A 19178-nucleotide genomic window follows, 5' to 3' on the forward strand; every position below is an offset into this window, starting at 1 on the left:
CAGGGAAAAAACTGTATATACTTCCCGAGGTACCCCCCGAAAATGGGGGAAGATATGGACTCAGTGGAACACTTACCGTGGCGATATATGTACCCCCCCCTCTCCCTGACCCAGATGTTGAGCCTACGTCCCCGTAACCCGAGGGTTCCTCCACTTCTTACTGTGTATTGGATACATTTTGTTCCTTCTGCCCCCCCCCATGCAAGACCCTTTTTTGATGGAAAATACGCTCATTGGTTGGCCTTCCCCGCTCCCGCACCATGTAACGCAACGTTGTTTATATTGCTGTCTTCTCTTTTTCTTTATTCCTTGCAAGTTGTTTGTGTTTGTATTTATAAAATTAATAAAAAGTTTCAACAAAAAAAAAAAAAAAAAAAAAAAAAAAGGTGAAGGGAACCTGGAAGGATCTAATCTTTGTCCTTGGATGCTGGACACATTCCCATGTCTTCGCCAGAGGGAATGGGTTCTCGCAGCAAATTTGGACAAATATTTTCAGTGTTATGAAACATGTGCAGTAGAAGTGCTCTCCGCACCCGCACGCTGGTTAAGAATATAGGTGGCCCCTGAGAGTCTGAGTGTTTCAACAACTTTCATGTGGAGGAAAGCTTAGGTCATGCATAAAAATGAAATAAAGAATTCACAAGCGCTGCGAGGCCTCCGGGTAGTTATGCGCTATATAAGTGCAATTTTCATTTCATTCACAAGTGGACTTTCCTCAAAGGAGTACTAAAAAACTTCTAAGCAGGACATATAACATAGTCCAAGGAGTTAAAGCCTTGATTAACTTCTAATCCAGGAAAAAAATGATTCTGATTGAAAAGGTTCCAAAGAAAAAGGGCTAGGATAAGGACATTTTTGGGTGAACCTTGCCGAGAGGTGAAAAATAAACTAGGTTGAAACAGTGTTGATAAACAAGCAGGATAGGGGGCACAAGTGTGCAAACAAATGCTGATGCTAGGGTTCCTTCAACGTTGTTTAAAGTGGCAATTTTTTCTTTTTAAGAATTTTTTTCTAGGCCTGTCAGCAGCAGCTGATAAATTATCCGAGAAGTTGGGAAGGAGAAGGAGTAACACAGTAAAATTTTTTCTTGATGAGTCGTTTGTTTGCTTACACTGGTCTTCTTGCTTGAGGTGTTTTAGGGTGAGACACTAAGGTGATACGTACAAATGACTCTTAGGCAGCTACTCCACTAATACAATTCTAGAGTAGCTGTGAGAATCGGTAGGTAAGAATCAAATGAGGACGGTACCTCTTTCATAGGCATGACCAGTAACCCCAACAGGTACCCATGGCTTAGGCTACTCATTTTACACTCTGTATGTCCCTCTTAATGCGGATCAGAGCATGCAGAGTTTAAAGGAGGCACCAAGGAGTCAACATGGTTTGTTTTAACACTTCAGATATGACACTTTCTACCGCCTTCTGTAAACTACAATGCAGAACCTGCTGCACTGTATAATAATCTACTGGTAGGGACAGTGAGATGGATGTACAATATTGGTGAGCAATGTGTTCATAAGAAATATGTGGGTATACCATGGAAGTAAGGATGTTTAGCTCTGCTCAAAAGAAAATTAACTGACCTGCATTCTTCCTAAATAAAAATATACATAAACATGCACTGGTTTTATTTGATACTTGTAGCTGTAAGGAAGACCTAGCAAAACTAATGAGGAGATTTACAGGTGTCCCCCAGTGATGATGACTCTGGGTAGCCTGTCTGCAAAGGAAACAAGACCTCACAAAACTCCCTAATTGTATATGGTAGATTGACTGAGCAGTTAAAATGCCTACCTCAACAGAGGCTGTGTGATGGTGAAGACTAGACAGAAGATAAGATAAAATAATGCACATCATTCGGCACCCCACACAGCCAAATCTCAAAACCACACCCAGATGTAGACAACCCAGATACTCAGATTGCATCCACACAATAGAGATCCAACCATGTACACATCCCATTAACTACCACGCCCCCTCAAACTACAGAACACGTGTTCCAATTCATGCTCATTAACCCCTTCGACGCTGATGACGAGCTGGGCTCGTCATGAGGTAGCCTCCTGCTACGCTGATGACGAGCCCAGCTCGTCACGTAACATGCGAATGAGTAAATCTCAGCGTACGGGCGGAATTCCGCCCGCACGCATGCGGTTAACCTCCGCTCTGCAGTAATCCACAGAGCAGCCATCAGAGACCTCATTATCTATCACAAGCTTGATGCCCTCATCACAGAAACATGGTTTATGTCCACATCTAAGCACATCCTAAATTTATTTATTTCCACAGGCTACAGCATTTATCATGTGGACCATGCACATAGGAAGGGAAGAGGCCTTGCTGTCATTCATAAGTTCTTCTGGTCCTGCATGACAGATAAAAAAGTAAAAAACACAACTTTATGGAGCTGCTAACATGCCATTTCACACTCGCTGCAAGTCAGACCACTATCTTCCATCTCATCTACATGATTCTCAGGCAGAACAAGGGCTTCATTCGTGAACTATTAGATCTCTCCCCACCTCCTCCATCCAACATGCTCACACCACCCTCAAGATAACAAGAGCTTTAAAAAAGTAAGAAGAAAAAAAGAGACACTGACCTCAAACTCATTTATAACACTAAACATGGTACAGCAGGTCAGAAAACTAACACACTCCAAAAGCCACACTCTCAACCTTGTTTTCTCAACATCACCTACAATCCAATGCAACCCCCCTTCCCTTACCCCTGGACTGGATTGGTCACTTTGCAATCCCCCTGCTCAGCATCCTACCAACAAACCACAGTCAACACAAAAGAGTAGACCAAACCTTCAGATCCTTCAAGGAAGTATCCATAGACAACTTAATGGCTCAAGTCCTCTCTCACCTTATCAACCCAATGTCTAATGGTCACACCCTTCTAAACAACTTCAACAATTCTTTAGAAAGCTGTTTGAAATTACAAGCCACAATTACAATGCATAAGTGAAAGCCAAATGCTTTATCACCCTGGTCCTCAAAAGACTTTGCTGACAATAAACCAGCTACTCATAGACAGTAAAGAAATAAAAACAGAACTCCTAGGACTTGATATCTGGGCCCTAACGTGTGAAGTGGCTATACAGTTTGTTAGATGTTTTTAGATTTATTATTATTTTTTTAAAGTTAAGTTGGGGCCCCATACTATGCCTGCTATTTTGATTTAAGCAGAGGTACTATGCCAAACTCACAGAGTACACTATATATTATAACTTGTACCTTCAAGTTGATCTCACTTAACATGTGGGGGATGAACTTGCCCAACAAAAGACACCAACTGTGGCAATACATCCAGACATATGACCCTGGTCTAATTTTCCTTCAGAAGACGCATTTAGTACATAAAGATCTCTTCAGAATGAGAAACAAGAAGTAACCAATTCAACATTGGGCGTTAACATCTACTAAGACAACTGGGTTGTACATTTTGGGAAAGAAAAATCTGGCAGGGAGAAGGTAACCATGATTAGGGACCCAAATGGATGTTTCCTTAAAGTTTGGGTGTGAAGACACCGATCCTCCACCACATGAATAAATACATATGCTTCAAATGTTGGGCAGGACCAATATCTGAATGAATCCATTGAAGGACACATGGAGAGGGGCCTTAGAGGAGGAGATTATTGGAGGGATGAGGGTTTAAGTTAGTACGGGATTTCAGCCAGGATAGGGGGGCACTGGAAAACTCACATCAGGAGTCTTCTTCAATGGCCTGAGGTATCTTATAACTCATTTGGGGATAGGAGGACCGATGCTGTACTGTACACCTAGATGGTAGGGACTTCTTTTCCCATGTGCATAAGCCCTACTCAAGGATCTACTATATCTTTATGTCCTAACTACTACTGTGCACACTACAGTCTGAAGATATTTCAGACACTGTGATAACTGACCATGGAAATGTCGAAATTACCTTGGACAAAGGTCCCCTTAAGAGGCTAGGAACAACCTGGTGATTCTCCCCAGATACTTTTAGGGAACATGCAAAAACAGCGACTCGAATTAGCTGGGACAATCAGAGTTTTATTTTTGGATAAACAAGGACAAAAATAACCCATGAACAACTAGATGGGATACCTTCAAGGCGATGCTATTGGTGGTGGGGTGGGGTGTGTGGGGGGGGGGGCAATGGCAATGATGGCTGCCAACTGTAGAGAGTCCAGGCAGGTGCAAGACAATCTGACTTCTGAACTGGCTACCCGAGAGAAACTTGATAAACAGAACTATTTCAGCCAACTCCACAGACAACTGCCAACCCTGAGAGGTCAGTTGTGCGTCTTCCAGACTAACTCCTGAAATTGGGCCAGATTTTGTATGGCAAGCAAAATAAGGTAGGGACTTTTGTTGAGGTGTCAATTATGTGCCCAGGCTGCTAGAAGATACATAAAATGGGAAAATGGAACTTTTGCGATTAAGAGGTCAGAAAAAAGAGAAGAATTCAGAAGGTTCTTTCAGACCCTGTAGTCCTAAGACTTGCAAGATGAAACAAAAGTTAAAGATTACTTGTAATGCTGTGAAACGCTAACCATAGATGCCTAATTGAGGGTAGAGCTGGCACAACCAATAGGTGTCTCAGAGGTCAAAAAGGCACTGGGGGAGATGTGAGCAACTCAATCGCCAGGCCCAGTCAGCTGTACTGTACTATTTTACAAACCATACATCTCGTTTGTCGAAGAACCCCTAACTGCACTCTATAGTTCCTTTGATAGCCATTTTGGAATGAACCCTTCCATGCAAAGTGCTGAGATCTTCCTGATTTACAAAGTGCTCTAATCAATGTAGACCTAAAAATGTACACAAAGGCCATGGCAAATAGACTAGCGCCACTCCCCTAGACCTGACTGATGAAGACCAGGCAGGGTTCGCAAAAAAAAAAAAGACAACGTGGTTGACAATGTCAGAAGAATTGCCTAATTGGTTGAAAACATCACGCACAGGAAGATCCATGCGAACCTTCTGAACCTCAATGCGGAAAAGTCAAGTAACAGTGTCAGCAGGCAATATTTAGAGACCCTGCTGGCCTGCTAGATTTTGGCCCTGAAATGACAGGCGGGCCGTTTGCCAACTATAAGCACCTTCAACCGAGAATTAAAGGAAACGGCCTCCCACTGCAACCCTTTACCGTTGAGAGTGGCACGAGGTGGGACTGCTGGCTGTCCTCTTTCCTGTTTGATTTATTAACAGTTGAACCATTAGCAAGCACACAAGGTAACAGGAGAGTGTCACAGTGGTCTAGATTCTGTCGACACTCACTGATCCAGAGGTCTTACATCCACCTGTAGTATCTATATTGTCCGACTATATAGATGTATCTGGCTTCAAGATAAACCAATGAAAATCAGAAAATCTGAACACGACTCTAGAAAGGGAGAAACTGGACCAGGATCAAGTCATGTAAATATACCCTTCCGAAAAGCTTCCAACTCAATCAATTAACTAGGCTTCAATATTAATAAGAGGGTAGAGACTTGGTGCAAGGTCAACTAGCCCGCACTGAAAAAGCAAATTGTATATGAATTTCATAGATTGAACTCCCTCTACTTATCTTGGATAGGTACAATTCAAGTGATTACAATGAATGTTATGCTTCCAAAATTAATGCTCCATCTAATGTATTTGTTCTAGATCCTCCCAAGTACCTACGGGGTGAACTTCCGTATCTCCAACAGGACTGAACAAGCTTGATATGTGTCAAAGACAAGTCAGTGGTAAGCTTCTACAATCCACATGCAGGGTAGGAGGTCTAGATTGCCATGACATTATCTCTTATTATAAAGCAGTACATCCCATTTGAGAATTATTTTCAAATGGACAACAGTCAAAGCAGAAAAGAAATGGTTGTATATAGGACATTCCACGGTCGGTAGATCCCTTTGGGACCAACGTGGAATGCAAAGCATTACAGACCACACAGAAAATATTTGTCCATATCCATAACAATGGTACTAGAAGGCGATGCCCATAATTATAGTACTAGAAATCTGGGATAAGGGTACCAGAAATGGAAAAATAGCCATGTTTTCATCCCCAGTACATCAATCTATGCAACACCGGATTTGCCCCCTGTCATGTGAGGTATTGGGTACAGGCCTTGTGTAGAGGAGAGTGCAGGTTCATTTCTGTTCCACGCAAAAAAAAAACCAGTACAATATTCCAGAAAAAGGTAGAATGTAATACTCCTAAATAACACACCGGGCAATGCACCCCGCAATTGAGCAGCATCCACTAGAGATCCTAATCCTATAGATTTTATTTGGGCGAATTCAAAAATATTGTTTATGCCCCTGGGGGATGACTTGAGGCCTATATAAACTTTGGCACAAAGCCACATGAAATTCCAATAGAGGTGGGTTAGGGACCTCAATAGAGACATCACAGAGGAGGAATGGAAGGGGGTGTGGTCAACTATCTACAGGGCTTTTAGAAGGGTTCCTACTATAGAAGAGGCATACAAACCCTTCTATCAGTATTACTTAACTCCAACATGCTAATATCAATTTTATCCTAATGTGCCAGACATCTACTGGTGATGTCACCTTGAGAAGGTGACTTCAATACACCTCTGGCAGAGTGCCTTGCCATAGCTCTGTTCTGGAAAGAAATTCTGAGTCATATTAAAGCAGTCCTTTGGAATGAGGTACCAGCTCACCCTGGGGTGCTGTTAGGCTTCCAGAGAGATCACTTCAAACTTGGTATTTAAGTAACACTACACTGCTATGTCGTCTACTGGAAGTTAATAGTCATAATACCTACCTACCTATGGGAAAAGGAATACCGCACCAAGGATGGCACAATGGTTTGGAAAGTCTCATGACCTGAACCATACGGAGGACACATTTACAAAGATATGAGCTGCGCTGATACAGTACTTATCCAGATAGACTATCTTCACACGCCCTAAACTTAGGGATCTGGAATTGTTTTTATAAAATAAATGTCTATGCTTGGTAATTGCTCCTGCCTGTCTGCTTTGGTGGGAGAGAGAAAGGGGAGAGCCACCCGTTGGTAAATCGTTTATACAGGCACACGTCATGGAGGAAATGGCTTGCCAGGATATGTGTGTGTGGGGGGAGGGGGTCCATGGAGGACAGAGAGACTGAAACGTTAATAAAATGGTTTAAGAAAAAAACAAGTCTGTACCACTAACACATAGCCCTTTAATGGCAGAAAGAAGTTAGGTAAAGAGAAGGTACTAAACATATTGTTAATCTTATTGTGAAATAATTCAGAGAACGATTCAGTGTCATTGTGAAAAAACAAGTGAAAGACTGCAGCACATAGGGCCAGATAAACATTTCTCAATGTTAAAGTTCCATTTAGGCTAATTAAATTCATGATTGAATCTGCATAAAACTGAGCACGAGAGCATCTGACCAATCTGTTAAAGCCTCTTCTAGCTTTTTAGAAGAAATATATTTCATCAGAAGAATAGTTCTCTCTCCCAGAGAGTTCAATTCTTTTGCAAAGCCCCCCAGTTCAAACTTGGTATGAAAAGTGTAGGCAAGTGAAGTGGTTTTGGACTTTTTTCAAGAGAGCAATTTTTTATAAAGTAGGTTGACCCCACGAGTCAATTCTATGACAAGAGGTCTTGACAGAGTATTCTGTTGCAAAAGGGACAACATCAAGGGCCCTTTAGAAGGTTATTCAAATCAATAATGCCAGTCATCTTTTAACCATATTCTTGGAGCAGGTCAATGTTACTAGAAGCTGTCCACAGAAAAGATATAGAAACGTGGTCTGCCATGCCACTGCCTATGGCGCATATGCCTGATTTTGGTGGAGTCTGCATAATAGAAGTTCAAGCATAGGTTTGAGTATGTGCAATTATTGCTAGGCCCTCAAAGGAACCAATGAGATTGGAGACATTGGGTCTGTTAAGGCAGTCTGACCAGATGTTAAAATCTTCCAGGACTATACACTTGGCATTCTGGCTCAAAATGGAAGTTAGTAGGTCAACAAGTGATTTCATTTCACAAAAGTGGTCGCTGGGTCCTGTAGGAGAAATAATAAAATGCATGTGAGAGTGTGGCAGAGTGGAAATATACATTGTAAAACTAAAAGTTCCACTGAGTTAAAAGAGTCAACATTTAAGTCAGGAAATTGTGAGAGAGGCTTTACATGTAATAATCACACCTCCACTTCTCCATAGCTGCCAAGGTTTCATATTGCTACATGTAACATCTCCATAATTTCAGTGCAATTATGAGTTGCATTTCAATGACTTAGTGGCACTTTCTCGCGAGCAAAATCAAGCAATAAAGACGAGGGAAACATATAAAAATCAGAATTACACTCATTAGAGCAGCAGAGTTGTAATGTAACACACACAGTACAACAGGCACCCACTGACTACAGGCAGTTGCCTGATCGCGCTTGCAAAGAATGCGTTTGACTACACATATGCACTCTGCTGCGATTGGCATAGTGCACTACACACTGTCTCACTACTTACTTCAACTTTGCTGCAGCGACTCTCTGTGAGGCCTAGGCCGTGAGCCATTGTGGCAATTGAGGGTTGCCGCCTACCTCCTGAGTAGTCCTAACTCCTACACAGTCCAGTGACAGAGTCCTGGCCGCAGCAACGGACAGTCTCCCTCCGCAATTGAATTCACCGGGGGTCATATACTGCAGCTCAAGCTGAGCAGCTGCGCTGACAGCTGAGCCACGACAATGCTGCAACCGGTGCTTTCAATCGGGCAGCGCTGCAAGCGCCATGGTTGCCGCAAATAGGTAGCCCACGGGGAGCCAAACAACCAGTCATGTGCACACAACAAATGTAATGTTTAGAGTATTCAAGGTATGGTGTTGAAGGATAAGATCACACACGATGTTCTTTCTGTTGTAGTTTAATGGGTATGTGAGTGGTCCTCCTGTCAAAAGGAGACACCATTGACTCTTCAGGGCTGAAAAAGTGTGATATATCGTCGTATCGGGGGACCGGTGATAATTCCGACCCGGTCCTGATCGGGTCTTTCCGTAAATTGTGCAGGTCGGCACAAGGTGTATTTCGTAAAGGGGTAAAAAGGCTTGTCTTGGAGAAAGGCGGGTAATGCCTGTTGTCTGGAAAACGAGCGGCGGTATGCTGACGAGTAGTGACGAGGGTATTACCGGATACTGGAAACACGGGGAGCCGTCACTTATGCAACAAAGTTCCTCTGGCAGCAAAACGCGAAGTCCCCTTGGCACTAGAGACTGTTGTATCACAAAACTGGCTGACTAGGCTGTGTCATGTATAGGTAGTAGCCTTTGGGCACTACCTCAACGTGACATCAGGCTGATAGCTGCTTCACAGGAAACAATCTAGTTTTGATACATTGTATCAGCCTGCCAACATCCTCAGCAGCCAGCTGAACCGTTGGAGAAGCGTGCTAACGCCATGGCATGCTGCCAGCTGCCACTCCAATAACAGTTTAATTTAGGCAGCGCTAACTGCTTCGGGCGCTATGTATTATTCGTGACAATGCATTTCATTGTGCTGGTGTAGAACACCACACTCAAATGTGTTAGTCTAACACCTGATGCGTGGTACTTGGCAGGACTGCCTTTCTGATTCAGACACAGGAAGCAGATGGCTTTGTAGACTTGGGGTAAAGCAATTTCTAGGTCCATATTAGATAGCTGAGAGTCCAAGACTGCGATAAATAAGAGGTCTAAGCTGTTATCCACAATATAGTCAGAGATTTCAATTTTGAGTTTGGGTAGTGAAAGTGCGCTAAATACTTTGCACTGGAGGTTAAGTCTGATTTAGACAGAAATGAAGCAGGGGCTTAGATTTGTAGGTAATAGAGAGTCTAAGATGCCGTTTTTTTTTTATTAAGCTTCGAATCAATTACTAATCAAATTCATTGTTTTAAAGTTCACATAACTTGAAGGACTCTTTCTCCATTGAAATCACAGTTCTTAAATCACTTGTATACTGTACTCAAACAAATATCTCGTCTCCTTAGACTAGTTAGCCTTTTTCCATATCAAATAGATAATTTCAATCAATGTTCCATTGTACCACCTTCTAAATATTTGTTACAACAGTGGGCTGGTGTTATTCATTTGCGAATGTACAAAGCGAGCCAGTAGCCAATCCCAAGTTGAAATCAAAACTCTTTATAATAATGTCTAATTAGATCACTAGAATTCTCAATTTCAGGTTTGGCATTCCAGAGCCAAAGTAAAATAATCAATATGAGAAATTATACCACCCCATATTTGAGATTATTTTTAGTTATACTCTCATGATGTGCATCTACCGCTAATTAACAAACCCTCTTAGATGCTTGCTGTTGTACCTTTACCAGTATCTGGATCATGAATGGAAAATGTATTTTGATTACCGTCCTCCTGGCATTGTATGTAGCCCTGGTATTGGCAGTGCATGCTGGGTCAGATTAGGTTTTAAGAAGATTAAGGGTGAGTAAGATATTACAACTTTAAGCGATTTGTTTGGAGCTTACTTCACGGTGAGATGAAGAAGAAAAAAAAGCATAGTGGCTGGAACTGGGCACAGAGGGCCCTGCCTTAGGTGTGTCGAAAGACTTTTCTGAGCTTGATGGATCAAAATACCACCTGTAGGCCGAGACTCCATCTGGACAGCTGAAGATTCGCTGTTGCTGCACCGCCTGCAGACTTATCAGCTAACCACAGGTAGACAGAGCTTCATTCCAGGTATCTGAAGCTAATGAATAAAAAATAAAATAACATGGGGTGGGGGCAAAGTAAAGGCTAGACTGGAGCTTGGCAACGTCTAGTACCACTAACAGAGAAAGTAATACAAACTAAAATAGTGAGAAATAAATCACATATAAAAATGTAACAACAAAAAATCAATTTATTTCCACTAAAACTAATATTTTGAGTTAAAATAAAGAGCATGGCAGAAGATCCATGAACACCTCAATGATATGAGGAAAATAAAATGTGGCGCCGTCTTCATGCCTGTTGCGAGGCCACAGTAAATACTGGTTATCGACAACTTTGCTTTGCTCCCAGAAGGCACAGCGAGGGCTACTGCCTTTATGAAATGAAGCAAGGGTAATTTTCAGCCACCATAATACATAATGGAAGCAGACTTTTTTGTGCACAGGGGACAGCAGAGGTATAAATAAAGGCGCATTAGTTTCAAACTACTGCCCCATCTTTCACTGCAGGAGGCCAGCCAGATTTTGAAGAGGCTGAGACACTTCCCCCAAAAGGTGATGCAGCGTAAGTGCACCATACTGTGTGGAGTGCCTAAGCGGTCCCAATCCACTCTCCTGCATACACTCACAAGAGGTGCCATCAGAGTGAGCCCTAATTTTGCATCACTTCATGGGTGGATCACTTGGTGTTCCTGCTAAGAGTCTGTTTTGTTCCTCTGCACGCATCTGTAATATAGTAGGGCACAGAACCGGTACTCCCTTACTTGCATGGGACTAAGGCCCCATGATAATAACTGAATATCCGCTTGACACTGTGCGAGTGCAAAATTTGCGAACGCATGATTGCCTTTGCAAAACGGGCTGTGCAAATATCTGCGGTCCATTCTGTGGCACCTGGAGCGCTTCTGTTACCTAATCTCAGAATTCTACTCTGGAGGATGGGAGATCCTCGTTTCTCTGTGAGCACCAACTATCCTGCAGCCTTCCAAGCAGCTTTCAAGGTGCTTGCTGTCAGGAATGAAAACCAATTTAAGGTCATCCTACCTCTCGGAACACCAAGGTACACTAGATCTGCAGTTTGGGTGTCTTGAAATTAAGAGGCCACTTTAACTTAGTCAAAAAGGGGAAAAGGCAGAAGAGTCTCAAAGTAGTAAGAAAAAAAGGTAGGATGAATCAGCTGCCTATTCAGTTGTGGATTTCCATCCTTTAAGTAATTGTGCCTTAAATCAACTGAATTGCTAACTTCTAATGGACATGAATACTCTACAAACGTGATGGCCGTTTCACAAACTCACGAGGTGAAGATCACAATAAGAACGCTTTCTGCATTTACTCTAAATGTATGCTTATAGCTTTCATTTAAATTTAGGCCGTACATAAACGTCTTGAAAGAAATGCAGCAGGCTTTTCCCATCAGTTCCTTCTCTGTTTCTCCAGGTGTCTCAATATCTTTCCTTCCCCATACATCCATTGTCTCTTTTCATCCTCATAGAAGGCTTCTCTTTCTCCTTCATTGTTTCCCTCATGACCTGTGCATAATTTGCACAATAATAAGTGCCTGGGCCCTGGGGTTTGCTTAGAAGCTCACAGTCTGTGCTACTGAATGTCAAGGGGTGCCCAATAACACGGCTGCGTAGCCTTGCTTCCACCTCATGCCTCTTCAATCCACCACCAGACACTCCCTGTCCTGTTTCTCGCTCTTACAGGTTCCTGTCCTATCCCGTCCTCGCTCTTTCTTTCCCTCTTGTCTTGTGTGTTTTTACCTCTCATGCTTTGGGTCAAACTCTGAGAAAACATAGGTGGGCCCTACCTGCAACCACCGGCACAAATTCAGCACTGCCCTTATCCTACAGGTTTTTGTCTTTTTTTTCTCCTATCCTTTCCAACTTTTTTCTCTCATTTGTCTTTTCCCCCCTTCAACCGTCTCAGCTTGCTGCTCTTTCTCATCTGCCTTTTTGCGTCTCTCTCTTGCACCTGTGTTTATACTGATTGGTTTTAAGACGCCTTAACATTTTCCACACTGCAAAGAACAATGCATTTGAAACTAACATACAACCCTGCCAGACAGAAAGCACAAATGACTCTTCTGGGACGCATAAAGACCCGTATAGCTGTTCTAGCTTTCCTTTATTAGATATAGCTGCGAGTGTTCATTTAAACCTTTCTTCACAATGCAACCATGTTCAAAAAAACTTCTGATACCATATATCATTGCTGCGAAAATCCTTAAGGACACAGAAGACAAAAGAAGGGAAGGTGAGAAAAGCCAACACATTTATAATGGCTTCACAGACTAATAATAATTTACCATCAAAGGTCGAACTTGGCAATGGTCTCAGAAGGATATTCCAACATGAGAATCAGGGTAATGTTTAGAACCCATTATATGTAATCAATGTTGAGCAAATCGACCATTAAGGGGGAAAGGAAGAGAAACTGTTACCGGTGACAGAAAAACTGAAGGAAGCCACATAACCTGACCACAAATGAGGCGAATATGGATCTATGGAGACACCCTGCTTTGTGAAAGGGGATCCTGTGTTTAAGACGAGTACGCAATGCGAAGCAGCAACCACCACGTATTGCTGTCTGGCGCGCGAAAATAACAGACTGCGATTGTCAGAGTTTGTGGGGGGGACCATTCGTCATGTTACCAGCTTACGAACACAGGATGGGCTAGGCAGACATTTTCATATTGATCTGTAAAGTAATGCTATCTTTGTTTTGTATAACGTTCAGACTTGTGGAGCCGTTCCACAGAGACAATGTTGAAAGCATTAAAAATAATTGTACTTATGCACAGCATCCAAAAACATACACCGTCAACAATACAGAACAGCAGATCTCTCCAGGCGCAATACATGCTGCCTTGCTTTGGAAGTTATATACCCCTCTCCTTTAGCATCACTCAGTAGCTGATGTACACTACAAACTCTTGTATATTTATTTTTCTTTTTATTTTTCTACTTTTTCTGTAAAAGTGACAGACATGCTGGACTTTCAGTCACCCTTTCAATCTTGACAAGGGCATCTGTTTTAATGAAAAGCCCCCAAAATGGCAGCACAGATCAAACCATTGACTTCTTACGATAGGGAGAAGCATTGCTTTGAGGACTGCATTACCATCGCATTATTATTTTATTGAGTTCATAAATTAAACACTTAATGCATGCAATAGCCTATGGTTAGCAAGTAAACACATTTCTTTTGCGAATAGTAAGCTATTCTCTTAAATGGCGTGTATACTTGTGCCTCGCTCTGCTCAACAAAACAATTAAAGTAATAAACTATTACAAAACACTTCTAACCTAGCAGCTACATTTTAATTTAAGTTTGATTTTAGTTAGTTGGAATTCCATTGCATGACTTCCTTCTTGATTCCACAGCAGGGAGAATCCAGGCCCATTTTCAGAAAAACCTAAAAGCCACAGGCAGTGCCGAACATGTTCTTACAATCAGAAATCCTCACCCTCTTGTGGTAAGAGGGCCACACCATACTGCAGTACTTTCTGTTACTGCAACATCCATGTCAACACACTGCAGTGGAACCGTATGGGTTAGGCTAGCAGACTCCTAAAGGAAACATTATTATCAGGGTCTGCCTCCTTCCAAATACTCATACTACTCTGTCTAATGGTCCCGCTAGAATGTTGCACTAAGTGTATCTAAACAGTGAGCTGTGAAAGTATTTTAAGCTTGAACTGATTTATTTTATTTGATGCATTTAAGTAGTGCAGCATGCCTCAAGAGGCAGCTTCCATACACTAGAAACAAGCGAACACCAGAAAATAGCATTGTTAAAATATACAGTTTCTTGAAGAGAGTTAAAAAAAGTGCACTGGAAGGTCTCAACCTAAAAGGCAAGAACGTTGAGAAAGTTTATGCCTTTCATGATTTAATTTCCTTTTTTTTTTTTTAACAAAATCTTATCTTAGCAATTTATAGGGATAACATCTAGTATTTTGGAAATGAGTTGTAAATATTTGTTAATTCGAGGTATTCAAGAACTGACCTGTGAGTTTTGAACCTCTTGACAGGGTTTAAGGAAGCAATTCTTTACGCAACAGCAAGGCCGCAAAGCTGATGAGGTCTGATCGCCATCCCCATGGTTTGATACATCACTTAAATATCTACATAAAATACAGAGAAGTAATTTCTTCGGAGAATGTCAGCGACAGGTGTATGCGTCTGTGCACATGTGTGAAGCTAGAGCAGATTGCATATGGCATTTGTCCATTTTGAATAAGCAGCCACGCACAATCATAATGGAAATACAAACGGATCATTTGATCCTACTTGGTCTTTGAGACCCCACTAGAGGTGAAATATACAGCTCAGATTTCAGATAATGTCCCAGAAAATACTGTGGTGGAAGTGCTCCCTTCCTGTAGAGCACAGGGCAAAGGCTCGACACTGCCAGAGAACAGTTGGCTTTTGGAGCCACATTCCCTGTGTCTATGCTTGGTTTGTTACAGCAAAGTTTGATTATGTTGGACAGATCCAGACGAACACCTACCCAAAGATACTGGTGATGGGCTATATTTAGTTTCAGCTCCAATACATCCTTTCAAGTAGTGCCTAGCTAGCACTACCAGTCACAGTCTCGCAATGCTGAAAACTCCAGAACAAAGTCCTGCACAAAGACATTAGGAATGACTGTGGGTGGAGAGAGAATATGAATGTGGGTAATGCGGATACATCCAGCCATCGATATGAAAAGATGCACACACACCATCAGAGGCAGTGTGTGGGAGTGTGTGCATGTGGACCAAAGCTGATTTGCAGTTTTAACATTTTATATCTCTAACCTGCTACATCCACCCAGAAAATTAATTTCCTGAAAACGTCCAACCACATTAAAAAAATGAGAGACAGAGATATATATAGATATATTGCTTGCTTGGTTGTGTGTATTTAAGAGGGGCGTGTCTGTCCATTTATTAAAGATTACAACCTCTACCGTCGCAAATACTCTCACACTGAAACCCTAACGCGATCTCCAAAATATATAAGCACGCGCTCAAGCATTCTCTCTCTCACCGAAGACATGCACGCATTGGGCATTTGAGCATGGAAACTAGAGATAATCTGTGTATTTGTCTCCGAGACATGCACCCGTTAGGTTTATTCCATTCACAGTCACAGATGACTACACATCAACACATCCACCTAAAAATAATAAAAGCCATGCAGAGCATATATACTAAGGATCTGCAAGCGGGTGGACTTGTTCTACCTATGATTCGACTCATGGTACTTACTCTTTGTGCTATTTGGCAACCAACTCCATTATCGGCAACAGGCACAGAATTCTTATCTAAGACTGTACAATAAAGGACCACCTTGTGTACTCCAAGTAGTATAAAATACATCTGTACCTCAAGAATTAAAGAAAGGTGTCTGTACTTTCTTTAAAAGCAATAGTAAGCTTTGCATCATATTTAAACAAGCGTTGGCATAGCCAATAGTCTCGCCTTTGGGACCTTATAGTTTTTAGCCAGAGATATTTACTTTGCCCATGTTGTGTAGTATGGTGAAAATGTATAATAAAGAAGTGTTAGAAGTATTTTTGTTACTGTATATATGACTATGAAAGCATTATATAGAATGTAATGATTATATTTAAAAAAGCTGGGAATTTGTATTTGCTTGTTGTAATGGTTGTTTGCTACTGTTTTGTTTGTTATTGGGGGAGTTAGATAGTGAGAGAGATAGAGTTAGTGATTCAGATAGTTATTGAGAGATAGAGTTGGAAAGTTATTTAGTGAGAAAAAGAGTTAGTGAGAGAGATAGGGAGAGAATGAGAGCTAGTTTGAGTGAGGGAGAGTGAGAGTTAGTGTGTTAGTGAGAAATAGTTAATGAGAGAGTTAGCTAATTAGGGAAAGAGTGAGTTAGTGATGTAATTAGTGAGTGAGTGAGCTAGTGAGTTTGTGTGCGAGAGTTAGTGAGCGAGTGAGAGTTAATTAGTGAGGTATTGAAAGAGTTTGAGTTATTTAGTTTGTTAGTGTGAGTTAGGTAGAAAGTTAGTGTTAGAGTGAGAGGTAGTTAGTAAGATGGAGCTTGAGGGAGTGTGTTAGGTAGGGATAGTGAGAGTGAGTGTTTTTGTTAGTGCAAGGATTAGTTAGTGAGATATAGTGAGAGAGTTAGTTAGTGAGAGGTAGTTAGGTACAGTGTGAGTTAGTCTGTTAGTGAGAGTGAGATAGTTACTGAGTTAGTGAGAGTATGATAAAGTAAGCATAGTGATTTTAGTGATGTTTAATATGTTACAAATTGGTGTAGCTATTACTGGTGCAGCATTTCAGTGGCATTGTAGCGTAACGGTTTGAGGGCTAATTTTTGTCAAGATTTTAGCTTTATTGGGCTAGAATAATCCACTATAAAAACCTAAGAGTAGTCCAAACTAACGTGCCTATAATGTTTATAGTAGATAAACATAAAGAGAATGCTTAGCGTCCAAGCAGACACCAGCCTAATTTAAGTTCCTGGCAGGTGTTAATATTATGGTTCTCATGCAAGTAAAAATGAACTGTTTTCACTAGCACATTGCACAAGAATTTTGAAACTGTTTTTAAAAAGGTGTTACGGGGAGTGGCCAATATTTAACACAGACTTAATGTTAGCCTCCTGCACATCATTACATTACGCGCATGGTTTGATCTATACAGAATAGTTTAGAGTAGTACACCCTGACACATTTAGAAAGTATTTGCAAATATGTTTTTTGGGGTAAAGTGTGCAATGATTTTTTTGTATTGTAGATGTAAGTTAACTTTTTAGCATTACACTTGGTCTATCAGGCTATACAAAAGAAGGTGCGCTCCTGATTAAGTTACTTAGGTTTAACTCGAACGTTACTGCTTACCACTCTAAGATGGCGGATGTTTACTGGTTACTTTTCCTATGCCGTGGTACTTTACGCGACATGTTGCTACGCGAACAGGGCGCGCCCGGTGTTTACTTTAGTTTCCTCAATTTATTGTGATTTGAGGGACAACGTTCGCTCAGTGCGTTATTCACTATATAAAGAATTGTATTTATATATTCAGTGACCTTGACAATACTCTGCGCTCTGTATTAAGAATTAATTTTTAGCCGTTCTAAGATGGCGTGCACAGGGATAAACTATAAATTGCCATTGTAAGATGGCGCCCGTGTAGCACGCGGAGCTTTATACGAATACTCTGAGCAGATATGCGGTGAGTTCGTTTTTGTTGTAGGTGCTAGTATTGATTTATATGGCAATATAGCGTTGGGAAAATGATACTAAGGGTTCTATTATTTACTATTCCAGATATTGGAATTACTGACGGATTACTTGCGATTTGGATGACTTTGAGAGTTCTGACTCGGGTAAGATTACGTTTTCAGAAGGCTAGTGAGACTTTAAACCCGGATGTGTATTTGGCTGTTACATGATATTTATTTGATTACAGAGTGGAGTGTGTTTCTACTATTTGGAATTTACGGAATCTACTGCCATATTACTATTACATTACTTGGATATTACGGACCTTGCTACTTATTATTACTATTCGTGCTATATGACTTATCATACACTTATATGGTAAGTCATTGACTAATACTTTTATACTAGTCCTTGTTATTTTCGGAAGTGCCTATCTGTGACCGGGGCTTTATTTTTGCTTCTCTTGTGTATTCTAGAATACTTTACAGCGGTTAGCTTATTGAATTCAATGAGGAGAATTGAATAATTTTGAACCTTCGTTGATGGTATGTGTTACTAGCTGATTTATATTTATTTATAGAACTATTTACTTTGGCATTATCATTTGGTCCTTTGATACATCTGAGGTGATTCCAGCTCTTTTCTTGGTGTAGGGCTCTTTTCACTTTACTCTTCACATTACTCGGTGAAATGTGGTGGAATTATGATATTGTTTAATTCAGTGATGATATTTGAATATTGGTTAATGTACTTGTTTACAGCCCTGAAGAAGTCTGTTTGTCTGTGACTGACAAGACGAAACACGTGTTGGCTGTGCCTCAAAAGCGACGCTAAAATTTGGAATAAAGAAAAGAAAAGAACATTACCTGATCATTCAGAGATACTTTTGATTCAGATTTATTGGAACTTTACAATTTGAGTGCTTGGTGGAATTTTGAATTGCTTCTAGCCTTGGCTTATTTTTTGAGTAGTGGTAACCTGCTCAACTCCGCCTTGAGCACCAAGTGGTTTATTGATCAATTTTCTTATGTACATTCTTACACACGCTGTGCGCTCCTGTATAACCGTTACCATTGTTATTGTTAACTTTTTAGGGTGTTATGTACACTTGTGTGTGCCCGCTGTAGTTAAGGTGCGACGTGGAACGAAGGAGAACTTGTTTTTTTTTTGTTTATTATTAAAAAAAGCAGTTTAAGGGTAAATAGGGGGTTTAAGAGAGAGAAAAGGTATGTTAGAGGATGTTAGAGAAAGCACAAACCACAGACGGGAGAGGAGGATGGTAGGAGGGGTGCTGTGTCTACCTGCTGCTGATGTTGCCTCACTGGTCCGGGTACGGCA

General features: G+C 41.2%; 1 protein-coding gene across 2 annotated transcripts in view; it reads right to left on the reverse strand.

The window, feature by feature from the left end:
• ZNF407 (zinc finger protein 407) overlaps positions 1–19178 on the reverse strand; it is a 1826025-nt gene that overhangs the window by 1207078 nt on the left and 599769 nt on the right. The gene's annotated exons all lie outside the window — the stretch shown is intronic.

Source organism: Lissotriton helveticus, chromosome 4_1 (assembly GCF_964261635.1).
Source record: "Lissotriton helveticus chromosome 4_1, aLisHel1.1, whole genome shotgun sequence".
Lineage (NCBI taxonomy): Eukaryota > Metazoa > Chordata > Amphibia > Caudata > Salamandridae > Lissotriton > Lissotriton helveticus.